A 19,870-nucleotide genomic window follows, 5' to 3' on the forward strand; every position below is an offset into this window, starting at 1 on the left:
AAACAATGTGCACTCACCTGGCCCTGAAGGGAAGAATGCTGGGAGGAAGGAAGGCAGAAACCAAACCGCAATAAGCTCCCTTCTCTTACTAGACAGTGGGGCCTGTCACATGAGGCCCCTGTGTGCCCTCTATCAGCCCTCCTCATCCACCCACCTGGCCTAAAACAGGAGCGCTTTCCCAGACCCAGTAGAGACAGTCTTGTGGAAGATTCTCCGCATTCAGGACCATTCGTCTACCCGGTTTCTGCCTCACAGTCCTGCCTTCATCCACCACACACGTAGACACGATGCACCAGAAAATCTGGGGGCTTGCAAGAGGCAACACAAGGAGACATGTACCCATCTCTAGACTGGTTTCACAGACTGCAGCTAAGACCTCAGGCAGCCCCGCGCCTCTCTCAGAAGCCTGAGGCAACGCAAAGCCATTCCCGGATCCACACAGTGAGTGCTGACCCAGGCTGGGCCTTCAGAGAAGAGGGAATCCAGTCTTTCGCTGAGGCCAATTCGTTCCATGTGCAGGGGTTAAAGTGGTACTTGCCAGCCTGTCACACAGCCCTGTGAGGGCCACACTTAACCTCCACCCCAAAGCTCCTGAGACCACTGGCCTCTGAGTATGCACAGGTCATGGGTTTCTACAGCCCTTGAATGTGTGTGCTTCCAAGGCCCTATATAAAGAAAGTCCACTTCTGTCATTTTTAATGGCTCGTTCTTCAGGATCCAATATGCAAATGTCCTATAGATAAGAAAAACATCTTGTATACACGCTGAGTCTTTGTAGCCAGGATCGTATTTCAAATGCCTTAAATGCCATGATGAATCCTTTTCCTCAGTCAAAGAGCCCTTTCACAGAGCCAAAAGCCAGCCCCTGGTTTGTCTGTAGTTTCCCTTGTCAAGCTCCTCAAGGTGGAATGCCCACCCTTCTGTGAAAGAAATGGTATTCCCAGACGAGACTCCAAGTCCAAGGTCCATTTTGTTTGCAATGAAAATTCGAGAGGTAGAGCTGGGAGCCAACCATGAGAGAGAGGACGCCAGTGTTCCCATAGAATCTCCCACGGTGCACTTTCTCTCTGAGAGGAGCCAGAACACAGTGGCGTCCCTTCAAAGCCCACCCTGCCCGAGTGTCCCATGAACTGGGGAGATGAACACCTATCTGCGTGCCTAGGTAAGGCGGACCCAACAAAGCAAAGGAACAATTCCACCCAAGTCCGGTTTGGTGAACCAGTAAGTTTAATCGGTGTTATTTGCAAGGACACATCTCTGTCCCTGCAACCACTGGCTGCCTGTGTGTATTATGGGAGGGGTGGGACCTCAAAAGTCCCTCCTCCTAGCAACCAAATTCCTTGGAGGCTCACAAGTTTTCCCTCCTCTTCTCCATAGTAAAACCTACAAGAGCCCAATCTTAGGAAGGGTTCCTGTGGGTAATCATGGCTGCTGAGAGTTCAAGGCTGTGCCCAGGACGTACCAGAGGAAGGCATCCACAGCACAGGCAGAAAGGGCTTCTCCCCTGTTCACTCCAAGTCTATCAGGTCCAGCCAAGCCTACGTGGGCATGAAGTTGCCTCTTCGTGATCATCTGAACCTCTCTCTCATGCATGGATAGCCTGGGGAAACTGAGACACCGAAACTATCTCAACTTACACCTGTGGGTGGGCTTCTTCTTTCCTTGCCCGGTCACACTAGAGTCCTGACCTGTGACCTCCAGAATAGTGACAACTTAATTCTAGCAGTCTAGTGCATCCTACGTTTGCCCATTACCTCAGCAGCTGTGGGGTGGGGGGGGACAAGCTCCCCTCCCCCTCTATTCTCACCCCCACCCCAGCTGCTCCACCCTGTAGCCCCCTTAGGCTCCCTTGGGAACTCACTAGCCCCACTGTTACAGGAAGTTTCTCCCTGGAGATCCTAAGCAATGTCTCCTCCCTCCTCCTTCCCAACGACCATCCAAAGTTTGATTCCACTGGAGTTCACCCTGGGGAAACCTATGAGCTCATTGAGCATGCGTGAGGGGTTACGGGCAAGGGGGACCCTAAAGGGTCTGCACCCAGGGGGATGATGGCTTCCCTGTGGCTGCAGAGATGACTGCCCCCTCCTTCCAGGCTTCTCCAGCCTACATGCTCCAGCTCCTCTCAAGGCGTCAAGCAATTAAGAAAATATTGCGCACAAGCGGCTGGACCCTCTATTGACAGTCTAAGGATTTCCCCTCTACCTCCTCCCTCTTGGAGGGAGATGTCAGTAGTGAGCAAGCTCAGCCATGGTATCTTCTGCAAGCAGAGGAACCGGTCAGAAGAAGGCAGGAGTTGCTACGCTCGGAAGATAGTTACACACACACAACGCCCGAGCCGTCAGCCAGGTCCCAACCCAGAGTTCACCCGTGGAGTGACCACTGTACTACACTGCTCTCCTTCCTCTGTGCCACGCAGAACTTTTCCTTAGCTGTTCTCCATCCAGATGTATTCTATGAACTTAAAAGGAAAATCACAACACTCAATACACAGACAGTAGTGCATACAAATGATAGATCCGGGGCTGGAAAGATGGTCAGTGTTAAAAGTGCAGACGGCCTGAGTTTAGGTTCCAGTGTCCATGACAGGGAGTCGTGACTGCCTGTAACTCCAGCTCCAAGCAATTTGATGCCCTCTTCCTGTCTCTGAGGGCACCTGCTTGCACATGTACATGGCAACACATATATACATGTAAGTAAAAATAAAATAACATTTTACTAAATTGATTGCGAATCTGGAATTGGCTATTATCACCATAACAACCATCTGTAAGTTATTTGCCAGGTACTTATACAGATGTATCAAAACAATCAAGATAATAATAATGGTCATTATGACTAATGGGCAGCTACATGCCAGGTTCCACGTTAGGAACTGATGAGGTATTATTTTATGTCATAACCTCTGTCATATTATTATTTCCTTTCATGGATGGCCCACACCAAGCTATGGCTAAGAAGGAACAAACCCAATAGTACTCAGCTGGCATCCCTTACAGCCAAAGTTCAAGTTCAGCTCACATGGGTGCATTAGGGTTTGGGGGCTGGAGAAATGGCTCATGGGTTGAGTAAGCACTGTGCTTACAAAGGAACAGGTTTGGGGCCCAGACTCCACACCCAGTGGTCTGTTACTCCAGTTCCATGGAGCTCCGACATCTCTGACCATCATGAGTACTGCACTCATGCACACACACCCTGACAAAGACACATGATTAAAAGTAACTTAAAAAAAAAAAAAAAAAAAAAAAAAAAAAACGGCCCCTGTCTTAAGGTATTTACTTTTCTTGATTGCCTTGGGTCTTTTCTAAGCTCTGTGAGTCACAATTCCAGAACCTGAAGTCTACTGCCTTGCCACTGGGTGACGCCAAAAGAAATGTGTGGCAGCCAGCCAGCAGCAGGGGCTTTGGCTCTCGGGTGTTTGCAAAGGTAAGGTTTGCATAACGGGGGGGGGGGGGGGGGGGCTGCCCAGAAGGAATAGAGTCAAGGCTCAAAGGAAGAAGGGGGATTCAGGAAACATTTACTCAGGTGTCTCATGCCGACTTGAAATAAGCCCACCAGGTGCACACTTCCCACCGGAACTGACAACCCTGAGAAATGGAGACTGTGAAATGGGGTGGACCACTGAGAGCCCACAGAAACCCCCTCAGCGTTCCAAAAGACACACCGGGTGGCTGGAGAAATGGCTGACAGTAAAGGGCTTACTGTGCACAATCATGACGGCCTGAGTTCAATGGCCCCGGACCACCAGTGCTGCAGAGACAGACAGAGGTGGGTTCCCGGGGCTCACTAGCCAGCCAACCTCAGTAAATCAAGCCAGTCCCCGGAGACAGCAAGAGAGCCTGCCTCCTAATGCACACCACCGCGCACCGAGGCTTGTACTCTGGCTTCCGGCATAGATGTGCAACTAGATCTACACACGCAAGCACGCACGCACGCACGCACAGTGGAAAAAAAGAAAAATTATAGGCACAGTTTCCAGCCTCGAGGACGGAGGGTGTCCTTGTTTGAAAGGCAACTCTTAAATGATTCAGCTGCCTCTTAGTCTAAGCCATAGCAACCACCATAAACACACTATAATTAGCGTCGCATGCAGAGCAAGGGGGAATTTGGAAAATATTTCATTTGAGGTCTCTGAGGGGTCCCACCTAGGTGTTCTTCCCTGAGAATGAGGACACTGTCGAATTATTTATCTAGAGCCACATGTGTATTTCACTAGCTTGAAAATATCTACAGATTTCCTTCCAGAAGCAGCCATCGCTCGAGAGTCAGCCATATCCCTGGGCTACAGATCCAGTTACAGGCCAAGCTCTCATGCCCTGAGAGACAGTACTCGGTGGTTAGTCCAGGGAGTGCTGGTCATCTGGATAATTGTTATCTTCCAGTCCCCTAGGAGTTAAGAAGTGGGTTAAAAACTTTTCACAGCTGTTTCATGTCACCAAGGACATAAGGCTGTGGGCCAGTGTAACCAAGCAGGATCTGCTGGGAGGAATGGCATTGCTGGGTGGGCCAGTGAGATGGCCTGTGGTAAAGCTCAGCGGCCTGGATTTGATCCCAGAATCCATGTAAAGATGGAAGGAGAGAACTGACTCCACAAAGTTCTCTCTCTCTCTCTCTCGCTCTCTCTCTCTCTCTCACACAATTCATTTTAAGAACAAAACATTACTGGAGTTAGGGGTTGGGCCTGGACCCCCTGGCAACCCTAAAAAAAAAAAAAAAACCAAGCTATAACAATTAATGACACAAATATTTGTGAAAGCTGGAAGAGGAGATGCATTCAACGTGTCCACATTGGGCAAAGGAGCAGAGAGGCCTAGAGACCTTCCCCACCCAAGTCCTACTTTGTGATATTTAAATAGAGGGCAAGAAGCATACAGAGCTAAAAGATCCTGGTCAGTGTATGACCCTGCCCATATAAACCCACCCCAGTCTCAGCTCTAGTCTCTGTCACAAGGCGGTCCGACAAGTTATCACACATGTGTGACATCTCTTTCCCAAAGACACTGTTCTCCTTGGGCTGGCCCAGGCTTTGCCCTTTCCCTTCCCCAGCATGAAATCCTGGGGAAATTTCAATTTTGGGGGGTCCTTTGTTTTGGTAGTCTGAAAGCAACGGGAGGGACACCATTGTCCTTCAAACATCTTTACTCCTGCCAGGAGGGTTAAGCAAACCGGCTATGAAAGCCAGCTGCTCTTCCTCCACAGACAATGGAAGGCAGGTTAATGCAGGCTGCTCCACCCCGTGTCCCAGCCTTAACTAGGAAAGAACACACAGTTGAGGGCGTGTGTTAGAGACACACAAAGAGAGATCCAAGCTCATCTGTTCTTTGCCAGCTGCACAGCCCTAGGCATGTTGCATAACCTTTCTTATCACAGGATGGGAATGTGCCTAATGATGTGTTCTATGGAGTGAAGAAAAGCCTGAAAGAGAACAGGTTTGGGGAGGCTGGGTACCCTCTCAACCTCCCTGACTCTTCCTCTCTGCCAATGACAGCCTTTTACTTCTTTAGATTTTTTTTTTTAAATAAAGCCTGTTTGGTTTCAAACAAACAAACAAACAAAAAAACAAGTGTTATGGGATTGGTGACGGTTCATCTTCATTGTCAAGTTGCCTGCCTGAACTTAGAATAACCATGGAAATACACCTCTGGGTACATCTATGAGAAAGAGAGGCTTACCTGAAGAAGGAAAATCTACCCTAACTGTGTGGGCAGCAGCATCCCATGGCTGGGGTCCTGGGCTGAATAAAAGGGAGAGAGTGAGCTGTGTACCAGCATCCATCTCTCTCTGCTTCCTGACTGTGAATGAAATCTGACCAGCTGCTGCATTCTCCTGCCACCATGCCTTTCCCACCACGAGCTGTATGTACCCTTTACTGTGGGCCGAGAAAACCCTTCCTTCCTTCCTCCTTCCTTCCTTTCGTCTTCTCCTTCCTTCCTTCCTTCCTTCCTCCTTCTTTCCTTCTTCCTTCCTTCTTCCTTCCTTCCTCCTTCCTTTCGTCTTCTCCTTCCTTCCTTCCTTCCTTCCTTCCTTCCTCAAGTGGCTTTTGTCAGGCATTTTGTCTCAGCTCTGGGAAAAGTCACTAACCTACAGGACTAGTTAAGTAACTCAATTGTACAACATCTCAGGAGTCCTTACAATTCCAGGCTCTGGGTTTTGTCTGTCATCAAGTTCTCTTACGAAGGGAAGAGAAACTTCCTAGTTAATGGGTAGAAGACAGAAAAAGGGAGGGATGGCAGAGAGGGAAACGGAGGAAATGATTGCTTTTGGTGAGGCGTGAAAAGAAGTGTTGAGATATGACTGACTGGGGAGGCAGTGCAGGATGGAGAGGACTAGGGGAAAGGAGCCAGACGCTGATTCTGGAGGTTCTACAAGTCAGTACCCTGGGAAAGCGCCAGATGGGCAGCTCTTGGGAGCAGCTGAATTGGGCGCTAATGTCCAAGTTGGCCTCTCTCCCCTTGGGACTGGGAGCGATGTGCCTGTCTCCCTCAGTAAATGCTTACTCAGTAGCTACTATTGAATACCTTCTGTGTGGGCACCATTCTAACATCCACAAAGGTCCCTGCTTTTTCCCAAGTTTGTCATCCAGAAGCGGGTAGGGAAGAAAATGTCAGATAAATGAAAAGCCCCCTCCACACTGGCATTCCCTGGGTATATATCTTGCTTCAATATAGATATAGACAGGGGATTCTGTGAGGCTTTTGCTGTTGTTGTTGTTGGTGTGTGTGTGTGTGTGTGTGTGTGTGTGTGTGTGTGTACAACCCTATAGAGGTCAGATCTTAAGTCAACTGTCATTCTTAGGAGTCATCTACCTTGGTTTTTGAGACAGGGTCTCTTACTGCCTGGAAGCTTACCAAGTAAGCCAGTTTGACTGGCCACCAAGTCCTAGAGATTTACCTGTGTTCACCTCCCTAGCACGGGATCACAGATACCACCACACCTGGTTTTACCTGGGCTCTGGGAATCAAACTCAGGTCCCCATGTTTGTGCAGCAAGCACTTTACTGACTCAGCACTCTCTTCAACCCCAGTGTTCATCATTATGCTCAAGAGTGGAGATCATTAGCCTGAGGTAGGCAGGGAATTTAGGAAAATCATGAATTTGGATAAGGAGAATTTATAATTTAATTTTTACTACCCTCCAAGTAAAATGTAGAATTTCTCTCTCAATGAACACAGGCAACCAGAGAACCTTCTGTGATTTTTTTTTTTTTTTTTTTTTTTTTTTTTGTGACCAGTAAAAACTATAGGTATTTTCATTCACATAGCAACTGTTGTGGCTATTTTTAATATTTATGTTTGTCTGAGTTCCAAACATATGGCAGTCTGTAGCCAGCATTAAAATTCAATGCATTAATAAAGAAGCAAATCTACTATAATCACATGACATCACCGTGTATTTTTTTTTCAAAATCTTGATTATCTCAACATAATTTCTTCCCTCCTCCGCATTTTTATTAATGGTATGGACCTTATTCTGGGAAGGCACCTGTGGGTTTTCTAGGTAGCCAGAGGGGTCCAAAGCACAGTAAAGAGCCAGAATCCTCATACTAGGTATGTTTGTTATTTAAAAACAAGGTTCACTTAGCCCAGGACACCCTAGAACTCACTACGTAGGCCAGGGCGGCTATGGACTTCTGGTACTCCCACATTCAGAATGCTAGGATCACAGATATCATCAAACCTTGTTCATGGGGTGCTGGGGATCTAATGCGGGCTTCATGCATGCTGGGAAATGTTTTGCTAACTGAGCCACACCCCCGGGCCCTGTTAGTAACCTTTGATTCATGCCATGGAACCTCTGGCTGATTACAGTGCTAACCATGCACTCCTGATTATTCAGCCCACAGAAGAGTTCAGCTATATCTGGCCCCCTGGGTCACCAAAATCACGCACAAGAACACAGTGTGTGAGTGCAAAGCGGAGTGTGCATTGCAATGTGTTAGCCCCGTTCAACATACCTTTAGAAGCCGCATCCACACAGCACTTGCCACTTTCTGTATTGTGATTTTTTTTTTAAAGTTTTTTGAGATAAGGTCTCACTGTTTTGTCACTGCTGACCTCGAACCCCTGTTTCTTCCTGCCTCCGCCCACCAAGGTCTAAGATTACATACACACGCCACCGTGCCAATAGCGTGTAACAGATTCTCAAACGCCGTCCTGCTCCTTGAAGGAAAGGAGGAGAGTTCTCCTATCTGAGAGTCTGAAGGAAAGGAAGATTACAGCATGCACTGAGCAGCCAACAGGAACCAGGCACTTGAGTGACCAGCACCTGTCAGCCAGCTTAGAGGATCACCAGTCCCCATGAGGAAGCTGAAACTCAAGCGGTACAATGATCTCACCCAAGGTGACACAGCCAAGACTCGAAGTCTAGGCTGGGAACATCTGTTGACAGCCCCATCCCTCCCTGTGCCTTACTTCATTCCTGGCCACAGGGAGATTTTACCTGCTGAGCCATCTGACAAGAACTCATTATTTCTCTGTATTTGTCATAATGAACAGCGTTCCCTCAATATTAAATCCCAACACATTTAAGTATCAAATCCTGCTTTTGAAACTCTTCTTAATCAAGTCAGGCCTTTGAAGATGTCTCAGTTGGTCAAGTGCCTGCCACACAGGCATGAGGACCCAAGCTGGATCCCCAATACTCATGTTTTTTAAAAGAGCCCAGTATGATAGCATTCATTAGTAATCCCTATGTTGGGGAGGCAGAGACAGGCAGCTCCCTGGGGTTCACTGGCCAGCCAGCCTAACTTTGTTGACAAGGTCTAAGACCCCTGAGAGACTCAGTCTCAAAAACAAACAAACCACAATGTGGCCAATACCTAACGAATGCTAAGCAAGGCTGTCTTCTGATAGCCACCCACACATAAATGCTCACCCACACAGGTATGTACACCTGAACACATGTATGTATCTACACCTGTGTTCATTCAGAATATGAAGGTAGATGATCTCACTGGGTTCAGATTTGCATTTGATTTAAAGAGAACACATTGAAGGACAGGCTAAGATTCCATCTTGGGTACATGAATTTAGAATCTCTGGGACTTGAACTGGAATGTGTGTCTCTATCATGTTCCACACAGACTTCTGGAGCTTCTGAGGCCTTTTGAGGCCTCCTGTAAGGTCTATGCTTTGGGAAAATGAGAACTTTGAAATAACAAGAGGGAGAGACAAGAGCCCCCCGCCGCAGTACCCCAGAGTTCTTGTCCAGGGACAGTGTAGTTCAAAACCTACCACCCTTTCTATTAGATACTCAAATGGCTGCATTCCCCTCTAGGCAAAAAGACTGCGCTTCAGAGCTTATGCACGTGGAAGGAAGATGAATTCATCATGTGCAGGAAGAGAAAGAAATATGGAGGAGAAACAAGAACAAAATCGTAGGGCTAGCCTCAAAGAACAACGTCCAGCTGTCTAGCATACCGTAGCAGGAATGGAGACAAGAAAGCCTTTGAAACCAAGCAGTTCAGGACCTGGATACAGAAGGCTGGAGAGATGGCTCAGTATTTAAGAGTGCTTTCTGTGCAATCGTGAAAACCCAAATTTGGACATCATTGCCTACCTAATAAGTTCAGCAATGTACCCACACAGGCAAGTCCAGATCTGAGGTGGGCAGAGGTAAGGGGCTCGCTGGGACTTGCTAGCTTCCAGCCTATTTAAAAAAAACATGGACCCCAAGTTCAGAAAAAGACCCTGTCTCTCGCCTCCCACCTCTTGATGTTTAAAAGGGACAATCAAAGTATCCGCCATTGAAAGACAAAAATCTTACCACAGAAAATTGCATATAGACCTGTGCATCCCAAGGCTGGTGTACAAACAGCCAGGCCAGGGTTCCAGGGCCTAGAACATTCTTTATGTCCATGTCCAGATGCCACCTTCAAGTCATTCAGTTTACTACACACTATCACTCTTCATAGACCTTCCATGATCACCTCCGTCCTACCAGACACCATGTTACAGACTATTTCCTTTTACCATTCAGCAGTGCTTGCTCCCTGAAACCATCTTCTTTCTTCCTTAGCTCAGGTGTTTCTTGCCTCTACCTTCACTGCTGTGACAGCTCCTTAAGGGTAGTGTGTGGGGAGGGGAGGAAGCCCCAGGTGAATGTGTGTTGTTGAGATGGGCACAGCCATGAACTCAGACCCGTGGAAATGGCAACGCCTTCCTCAAGAGAAACTAAAGGGAATGTCAAAGCTGCTCTGTGGTCCATGGATGAGTGATTACAAATGATGAATTAGTGTGTGCAAACACTAAGGCCACTTCCCTACAGAGACATCCTAGCAAGGCCAGCTATCTCCTCCTTTTATGCTACTCATAAAAAATGTCCTGGGTTTCTGGGTTTCACAGTGGGTGCCTCCATCCGAGTGAGCACACAACTCACCCGGTTCCAGTTTTCCCAAATGTGTGTGGTCTGTGGCTTCTTCAGAGTCTGACATTTCTTCATCCTTGTGTCACCCCAGTCAGCGTTCCAGGACCAAGCTGTACAGAATGTGGCACCAGTAGCCTTCATTTGCTTGCTTGCTTGCTTGCTGTGTATCAGGGGGGCCATGCATGTCTAAAACACATGTGGAGGTCAGAGGAACAACTTGCAGGATCAGATCTCTCCTTCCACCCAAGTCCTGGGAATCAAACTCAGGTCATCAAGCTTGATGGCAAATGCCTTAATCTACCATTCCATCATTGAACACAGCCATCCTTCAAGAGGGCTACTATGACTATTATAAAAATGCCTCCTTCCCATCAAGGAGGGTATTCTGGCCACCCACACAGTTCAGGAAGGGAGGGAGACAGGGTTGGAAAACAAAGCTGTGATAGATGGGGGCCATGGAGAAAGGCCCTAGAGGGAACTCAATAGGAAGGGAAAATAAGACCATCCTTAGGTAAGCAAACAGAAAACCAAACAGCCTCAGAGTGAGGCTGCAGGCTGGGGCATGTTTCAATTGGAGGTGCCTCGTCTCTATCTCAGAGGGAATCTCTCCTTACAGAAGGGTGGCTTGCTCTGGCACTTCAATAAGCTCTTGCCGTATGCATAGTCCTCCCCAACAGCTCGTTTCTTTCCCTGGTCTGATCATAGGAACTTCTTGTTCTCATCTCTCTTTGTCTGGTTTTGTTCATGGTTCAGATTATACCAGGAGGGATAAACAACAGTAGTTGATTAGCTCCTCTACGCCCAGCATTTCTACCTTCCTGAAAACTTTCTCTACCTCCGTTACTCTAGCTACAACCCCTTTATCTCCTACCCCACCCTCTTTCTTACAGCCTCTGTCCTATGATGAATTCTTCTATCTTTCTTTGGTGATCACAACTTATTTTACATTTAAAACAATACAGCTGGGTGGCCAGGCAAAGGGACTTTGGAGGTCCATGTTTGCTTGCTTGAGACATGGGCTCATGTTTCCTAGGCTGCCTTCAAATATGTAGCCAAGGATGGCATACAATTCCTGATCTGACCCCACCTTTACAGAGCTAGGATTGGTCCACCAGGCCTGGTTTATGTGGTACTTTGGGATGAAACCCAAGGCTTCATGTATGCTAAGCAAGCACTCTACCAACTGAGCTGCATTCCCCAGCCTGAGACTCATGGTGTGAATCCAGGCGCTACAAGAAATAGTTAGCTGACAATGGTAAACTTTGTCTCTCTGTCTCTCTCTTTATCTCCCTGTCTCTGTGTCTCTCTCTGTCTCTCTGTGTGTGTATGTGTATGTACACCTATATGTTTATATGTGTACCTGTATATATGTGTGTGTGTGTGTGTGTGCATAGACGTGTGTATATGTATGCTATGTATGCATGTGTATGTATATTTGTATGTGTGCTGTATGTGTTTTTTTGGAGATGAAGTGGAGTTTATCTTAGAATTATGGTAAATTACTCGTATACTTTTGGTTATGAGCCTAGCCTTTGATGGCTGAGCTATCTCTTCAGCCTAGTAAATTACTCTCAAAGGGTGGTCAGAATCCTTGATGTTGGAAGGACTGGCCAATAGGAAACTCTGGTGCTGATGGTCATACCACACACCATTCTGCCTCTGGGACAACTTTAGCTCCAAACACATTCCATCCCATCCCATTCTTGTCTCAGCTCACCTAACATGTTAAGTGATCCAAGGGAGAAAATCTAGGCATGCCTCCTTTTCAGGAGAAAGGGGGAGGGAGTCTGAGTTTGAACTGCCCACCAGGCAACGTAAATCAGGAAGTCTGCAAGGCCCCCCGTCACTACTATAACAAGGTGCCACACATTTTGAGACTTAGAACAACATACATTTTCTTCTCCCTCACACACAGCTCTGGAAATCAGGTACACAGTCAGTCTCCGTGGGCTACAGTTAATACTCAGGCAAGGCTGAATTACTGTCAACCACAACAGAGTTGTATAACTTCAGGGAACCACAGAGGAAGCTATCCAGTCACCTCTGTTCTGTAAAGGTACCTGGCCAAGGAGGGATTTCCCAGTGTATGCTCAGGTCCTACCGGTACTCAAATATAAGGGACTTGTACATACATGCTGTGTCTTTTAACAAGGTGAGGGCAGACGGGCAATAGTCTGTAGTACAGCACAGAAACAAATACGGGCTGGATTCCATCTAGACAGGTAAAAATAAAAGTATGGGGAGAAGGAGGCACTGGGAATAGAGCTTGGCTGGCAGAGAGCTTGCCTAGTATACAGGAGGTCCTGGGTTCGACACCTAGCATCATATAAACCAGATGATGACACATGCCTGCACTCCCAGTACTTGAGAGGTAGAAATAGGAAAATCAGCAGTTCAAGGTCAGCCTGGAATACATGAGGCCTGTCTCAGAATACAAATTAAGAAGACAAATGGGGTGTAGACAAAGAGAAGGGGGTGTTCAGAAAGGTGACCTCTGTGCTGTACTTTGAAGGATAAAGATTAGGTCCTAGCAGGTGCACAAGACAAAAATGACTCAGGTCCCTAAATAAATGACTAATAACTTAATTTAATCTAGACCACAGCTGAATTCCAGAAAAGCGAGAAATTAAATCCAGGCAGAATCAATCGTTTAATCAACCATTTAGAAACCTTGATCTGCATTGGCACTTTAAGAGGGAGTAGACAAAGCATCCGACTCTGGTCTAAAGGCAGCTGCGTCCTGGCTTAGAAATCACAGGGAATTCTCAGAATCCATTTGCTTAAAAACATAACAGGAGGGAGCAAAAGTATATATGGAATTGCTGGGAGGAAAAAAAAAATAGTTATAATCTTGTGGCGACAGTACAATAGCTGAATTTACCTACCGGCCAGCCGCCCAGGGCTTGGTAGTTGGTTTTTAATCTTACACTGTAACATAGAACTGCAGGGTGGTCTGAAATGTGAAGAAAATGAGGGGGGGGGCAGCGATTAAACCAATTGCAAGATGGAAAGTGGCCCGTGAGCTTCCAGCTGGCTCGCCACGATGGATCAGAGCTCCATTTGCTGTTAGAGTGGTGGATGCGGTAGGTGGTGGAGTGGGTAGGGTAGTGGGGAGGGTGGCTACGTCACTCGCTCAACATTCCTTTTCCATGGGTTCTGGAGTGGGCACAAGGCACTAAGCAATAAATCGATCCTGGAAGCTAAAAATGTGCAGATTTATTATTTCTATATCTCGGGGTTTTTATTTTGGTTTTTTGGTTTGTTTGTTTGTTTTTTTTCCCAAGTAGTACAGGCACAAATGAAGGCCAGGTTCAGCATGAGCTCTCTGTGAGCAACAGCATTTTTAGGTGGCCCCAATTGAAACTACAGGCCATGGGCATTACTTTTCCTTTGGATGCTGTCCGGGAGATCCTGGTTTCCTTTCCTGGCTGAGCTTAACTCCCCAGACCAGCACACTAACCCCAATCTCCAGTACTTTATCCATATGTGTGTGTCTTGTTGGAAAGAGAGAGATCCGTGTGTGCTGTGCTGGATGTGGACGTGTGTGTGCAGGTAGAAGCCAGGAAAGGATATTGAGAGCCCTGCTCTATTACGCTCTGCCTTATTCCCTTGAAACAATCTCTGACAGTGATGCTCCTCCTGCACCCCCTACACACACAATGTTGGGGTTATTAGCCCATAGGCCATGCCCAACCCTTTACGAGGGTGCTGGGACTCAAGCGCTCATGCTTGTACGGCAAGTGTTCTTACGCACTTAGCCAGCTCCCCAGTTCCCCCTCCCCTTTTTAATTTAAACATTTTAGATTAAAATTTAAATTAGAAATTGCGGCTGTGTCTCAAGGAGGCAAAACTGACCTTGGACTTCTGAGTCTCCTCCCTCTGCCTTGAAAGTGCTGGGATTACAGATGTACACCCCAAGCTTAGTTTATATGACATCCAGGACTTCAGGGATGCTGGGCAAGCACTTCCCAGACTCAGCTACATCCCCAGTCCCTACTTTTTAGTTCTTTCAAATAATCTACCCCTTAGTAGGAGTCCATGGGTATGGTAGCAACCCAGGGCTCAACAGACAAAAACCAATGAAGACTTTCGTCTCAAGAACTTGGCTTTGAGTGGCCACGAGGCACCATAGCCAGTATTGCTTTCATTTGGGGACAGCATTGTGCTGCCCTTTTCGACTCTCAGCAGCTGCGACCCACACAAGATTGGGGGGTGTCCGTGCTCTGTCACGGAGCTGGAGAGGGATTCACAATGCCCCACCCTCCCCAGGGATGAGAGACCATTAAGAGTTGCTGAGAAAGGCATTTTCAACAACGGTATAGCCACCCTACAGTCTTCCTGACAAACCAAAGTTCCATTCACCACAGTTAACCCAATGACCTTTGTCGGGGCCTGGGTGTGTGCCCCCAAAACAGTGTGGACACTGGCTCATAACAGCTGTATAGATGGTGCCTCCTTTCCCAAGACTCTCCTAACCTATACCTCTAGCACCTCCCAAGACACAGTGGCCAGGAGCAAGTGAGGCACAATTGCATGCATATGGCTGAGGGGGGGTGGCAAGATACTTAAGTGAGGGTCCAGTGACCCTTCCTGCCTCCTTTTCCTGGGAGAAAGTGTCAAGAGTCCACAGTTCCAGTTTTGGTGGGCTCTAGTAAATACGCACACCTGATCTCATGAAGATGAGATCTCAAAGAACCTCACCTTAAACAGCCCTCATCCAAGATCTTTTGAGTAACCCCTTGCCCTTTCTCCTGTAGGTAACCCTAACTAAACTCACTGGCTAACCAAACTAGGCAGGTACAATCATTCCTTTGGTGTGTTGTTGTTGTCCTGTCTGGGGTAAATAGACATTTGTTCACATCTCCTCAGAAAATGTTTACACAACAGAATTGCAGGGTTCTAGAAAGGTATTTTGTTGGGTTTTAATTTGCCCAAACTCTACTTGGTAAAACTGGCCTAAGAAAATTTACCTCTCTACACCTCCTACCCCTTTATTTCCTCCACTAGCCATAAACAAAACCCATCTTTACCTTTTCTCCCTTAGAGTGAAGGAACAGTTTGAAACAGAGACACTAACCAATGAAAGGCATTTCATAGAATGTTAATATGTGGGTCATAAAAAGTGTTTCCATCTAAATGAATGTACAACCTCATGTGTCAATCAAACAGAACAAATTTCCCCATAATGGATGCTCTGATGTGCAGACGCATGCCGGGAAGCTCCAAGGGGATGTCTAATTCAAGCACTTTTCAGGCCTTTGATCACAGAAATGTGTTGAGTTGTGGCTTTTTTCTTGGAACATGTATTCGTGTTTTAGGCAAATGCTTGTAGAAGGAAGAGGATGGGGGTGGGGAATGACTCAGTCAGGAAAGTATTTCTCATACAAGCACAAAGTCCTGAGCCCAAGTCCCAGCATTCATACAAAAGTGCTAGGCATGATGGAGTACACTTACAATCCACATTCTGGATAGGTGGAGATAGCATATCCCTAAGGCTTGTTGGGCAGCTGGTCTACCAAATCAATGAGCTCAAGGTTCTATTGAAGATCTTTTCCAGGTTGACCTCTGGCCTACACACACACACACACACACACACACACACACCAATATATACAAACATTCATACACATACAACAGAAAAAGGGAAGAGGAGACAGCTTTTGTTCCTTCATTGGCTAAAAGCAGCAAACTTCTCATTTGCCAAAGACAATGTGCCCTCTGAGCAGTAGAAACCTGTTTGGGCTAATACAGAGGTCATTGAGCTCTATACTAAGATCATTATGAAGGTATAGAAGGCAGAGCAGAACAATATTGGTCTCCCACTTCTTATAGCTTAGTTAAGCAGTAGAGTTGAGATTCAAATCACATTGAAGCTATGAAACTACACTAAAGATCTCTCCAGCTGACTGCCACCCACTGTTTGTGTTCTCAGTAGCAGGGTAGAGAGGTGTGCCCCGTCTCTGGGCTTTCCCATGGGTGAGCCACCAGTGGGTGTAGATAAACGTGACATACTGGTTCTACCAGTCCTCTGTACAGCTGGGAGAAGCCTGGAGTGATGAACATAGAACCAGACACTTTCAACAGTAAGTGGCATCTTGCAGAGTTCTTACAGGGCAAGGATGGAAAGGTCTAAAGGTTGGCCTACGGTTTTCTCAAGTGACAGTCCAAAAGTCATTCCATCATCTACATTAGTGATTGGCCATCTTGATGTAAAGCCCAGTATGAAAGCTATGTTGAATTCGTCTTCAACAACAAACTCAAGAGGCAGTACTCAGGTAAAACATACAAAATAACAATTTTTGAAAACCTGTATGAGAGCTGAGGTTGTAAAGAAACTAAGGAGCCATGTGACAGATAGCTGTCATTGTCAACTTGTCCCAACCTACAAGCACCTGGGAATAGAGTCTCATTGGTGGTTTGTCTAGGTTGGGTTTGCCTATGGGCATGTCTGTGAGGAGTTGTCTTCAGTTAATTCTCAATGGAAGACAAAACCCAGTGTGGGCAGACCATTCCTTAGGCAGAGGATACTAAACTCTACAATAGCAGGGCAGTCACGCTGAACACAAGCAAACAAGTGAGAATGCACACATTTATTTCTCTCTGCTCTTGACTGTGGATGTGATGTGACTAGCTGTTTGAACTTCCTGCTTTGACTTCATTTCAGTGATGGACTATGAGCTGAAATTGTAAACTAAATAAACCCCTTTCTTCTCTAAGTTGCTTCTTGGCCAGGCTATTTCATTGAAGCAACAAAGATGAAATTGGAAGAAATCAAAGTCCCCAAATGTCAATTAGCTCTTAGTAGTGAGAGAATGCTATACCTCCTTGGCAGCACAGATGCTGGTAAGTAGACCCAAAAATTTTATTGATGCAAGGATACAGAAGAACCAAAACAATATAAAAAAATAAAAGCAAACTTATAAGACTTATTCAACCTGGCTTCATGGTTTTATTAAGCTAACAGTGTGGTATTGGTAAAGGGTAGTGGAATAGATAAACAAAACAAAAAATCCAAAAATGACCCTTACAAGTTTAGTAAAACCATTTTTATCAGGGACATATAAGAAACTCAAAGGGAAAAGGAAATGCTGGAACCCTTCATATTGTTCCTCATGTTGTAATTTTGCTACTGTTATTAATCATAATGTATATATCTAATACACAGATGATCTTAGACACCCTGACCTACATAAACACACAGGTGCACATGCTATTATGTGCATATACCCACATGAGCACATATATATATACACCCATCTCTTTTTCAGACAGCAAATGAAAACTTTGGGAAAGCTTCAGCAATATTTCAAGAAGGAAGATTCATGAATGGCCTATAAACAGCAAAAAAATCATTAGCATTGGCATCATTAGTTATCAATGAAATGCAAATGAAAGTATCAGTTAGGTATCGCTATAAACCATCCAGAATAGATGAAATTCAAGTCATTAATACAACCAGAGCCTGGCATTATTGCCAAAGCAAGGGAAACTCTCCCATATGCCTGTTGGGTATGAGAAATGTTCCTTTAGAAAACCAGGAACTTTTTCTTTTTAGTCAATTCTTATTTTTATTTAAATATATGATGTCTCCCATAGGCTCATTCATTTGAACACTGTCCCCAGGTGATGACACTGTTTCAGAAGGTTCTGGACTTCCTGATCCACCAAGTTAAGAAATAGCTTAGTCACAGCATTTGTGACTATGTAGCCACCTGTTGCAATGTCTCCAGTCCCAGAGATCTGGCTTCAGCTGCCCTGGCTTCAGATGACCTGGTTCCTAAAAAGCATTACCCAAGTCTTCACAGAGGAGGATGTTAACTATATGCAAATGAGTAATTCAGAATTCATGAATTGATCTTTGTGTTGCCATGTAAGTTGTCAAAAGGGCAGTGCGCTTACAAAACCAAGTAGTATGTCATAATTAAGATGACAATAGACAATTTGTCAGAAATAGAAAATGGCATTCTCCCAGGCCATGAAAAATACCAGTGTTGAAAATTCATGTTTGCTGAGATGCCCAGTTTGTAAAAAGATGAAATTCTTCAGTTCTAATGACTTTACCTCTCACAGAACTTTGTGGAAAGATGTGTCATTATTTTATAGCAACTACCTTAAAATATCGACTTCTGGATATCAGTATCTAGCTAGGCTGACCACTCAATGCAGTAGACAGAGGAATTCCACAAAGAGGAAAATAAAAATATTATTGGAAACATCATTTTTTAAAAGATCTTTTTATTTTATGCGTATGAGTGTTTTTCCTACATGTGTATGTGCTTAGTGTGCCTGTCTACTGTCCTCAGAGGTCAGAAGAAGGTGTCAGATCCTTGGGAACTGAACTTACAGATGTTTTCGAGCCACCATGTACATTGTGGGAACCTAATCCAGATCTTTTACAAGAGCAAAAGGTGCTCTTAACTGTTGAGCCCTCTCTCCAGCCCCATTTTTTAAGTGCATAATTAAATAATGCATGGGATAGGAGCAGCGTTCTTTATAAAATAGAGTTTAGGGCCTGGGATACAGCTCACTGGATGGAGTACTTGCTGAGTAGGAACAAAACCTTCCTTCCCAGCTACCATGTAAACCAGACGCGGTGCTCCATGCCTGTAATCTCAGCACTCATAGTTGGAGGCAGGAAGATCAGAAGTTCAAGGTCACCCTCAGCTACACAGCAAATTAACAAATTCATGTATGCTGGGATACGAGAGGCTCTATCTCAAAAGGACTCTATTTTCTAGGACTGTCCGAAGTTCCCAAAGACACCGCCCCCATCAACATTCCCTTCCACAGTGGAATGTCTGTGATCATCACTGACTCATCCAAATCCCTCACAGTCCTCCACTCACCTCCCACTCACTTTGTTGAGAGCAAAAGCCCTGACCAAAAAAAAAAAAAAAAAAAAAACCTAAGGAAGGGAGGGTTTGCTTTCAGCTTGAGGGGTACAGTCCGTCATGGTGGTGAAGGCAAGACAGCAGGGTGTGTGAGGCAACCACTCACACCTCAACTACTGGAAGCGGAGAGATGCGTACCGAGACTCAGCTCAAAAGCTTTCTCATTTTCACTCAGGTCAAGACCCCACACTAGTCTGGGTAGATCTTACCACTTCCGTTATCCCAATCTAGAAACTTCCTCACTGAATGCCTTCTAGGCAATTGTAGAGCTGACGGTTGCGGATCAACTTAAATGACTACCTGTTCTCTACCTGTCACCCCTCTGTGACCCCTGGAAATTGCAGGCCATGGTTCTTTGAGATTTCTGAGGTGTGGGGGGCGCTACAGTTCTGCAGGGCATAGCCTCTCAGCCTGCTTCTTTCATGTGGCAATAGGAGGGTAAGCTCATCACCTTTCCATGACTCCATAGTGCCTGTCTCTTCTGCACTGGCCTGTAGTCTACTGTCTGAACATGTTAGAATACCTTTATTCACCTCCAGTCATATGTTCTTGTTGCTTCTAAGTTTGGACGATTATGAATCAAGTTCCTATAAACATATGCATGCAGCTTTGTGGGG

Source organism: Phodopus roborovskii, unplaced genomic scaffold (assembly GCF_943737965.1).
Source record: "Phodopus roborovskii unplaced genomic scaffold, PHOROB, whole genome shotgun sequence".
NCBI classification, from domain to species: Eukaryota; Metazoa; Chordata; class Mammalia; order Rodentia; family Cricetidae; genus Phodopus; species Phodopus roborovskii.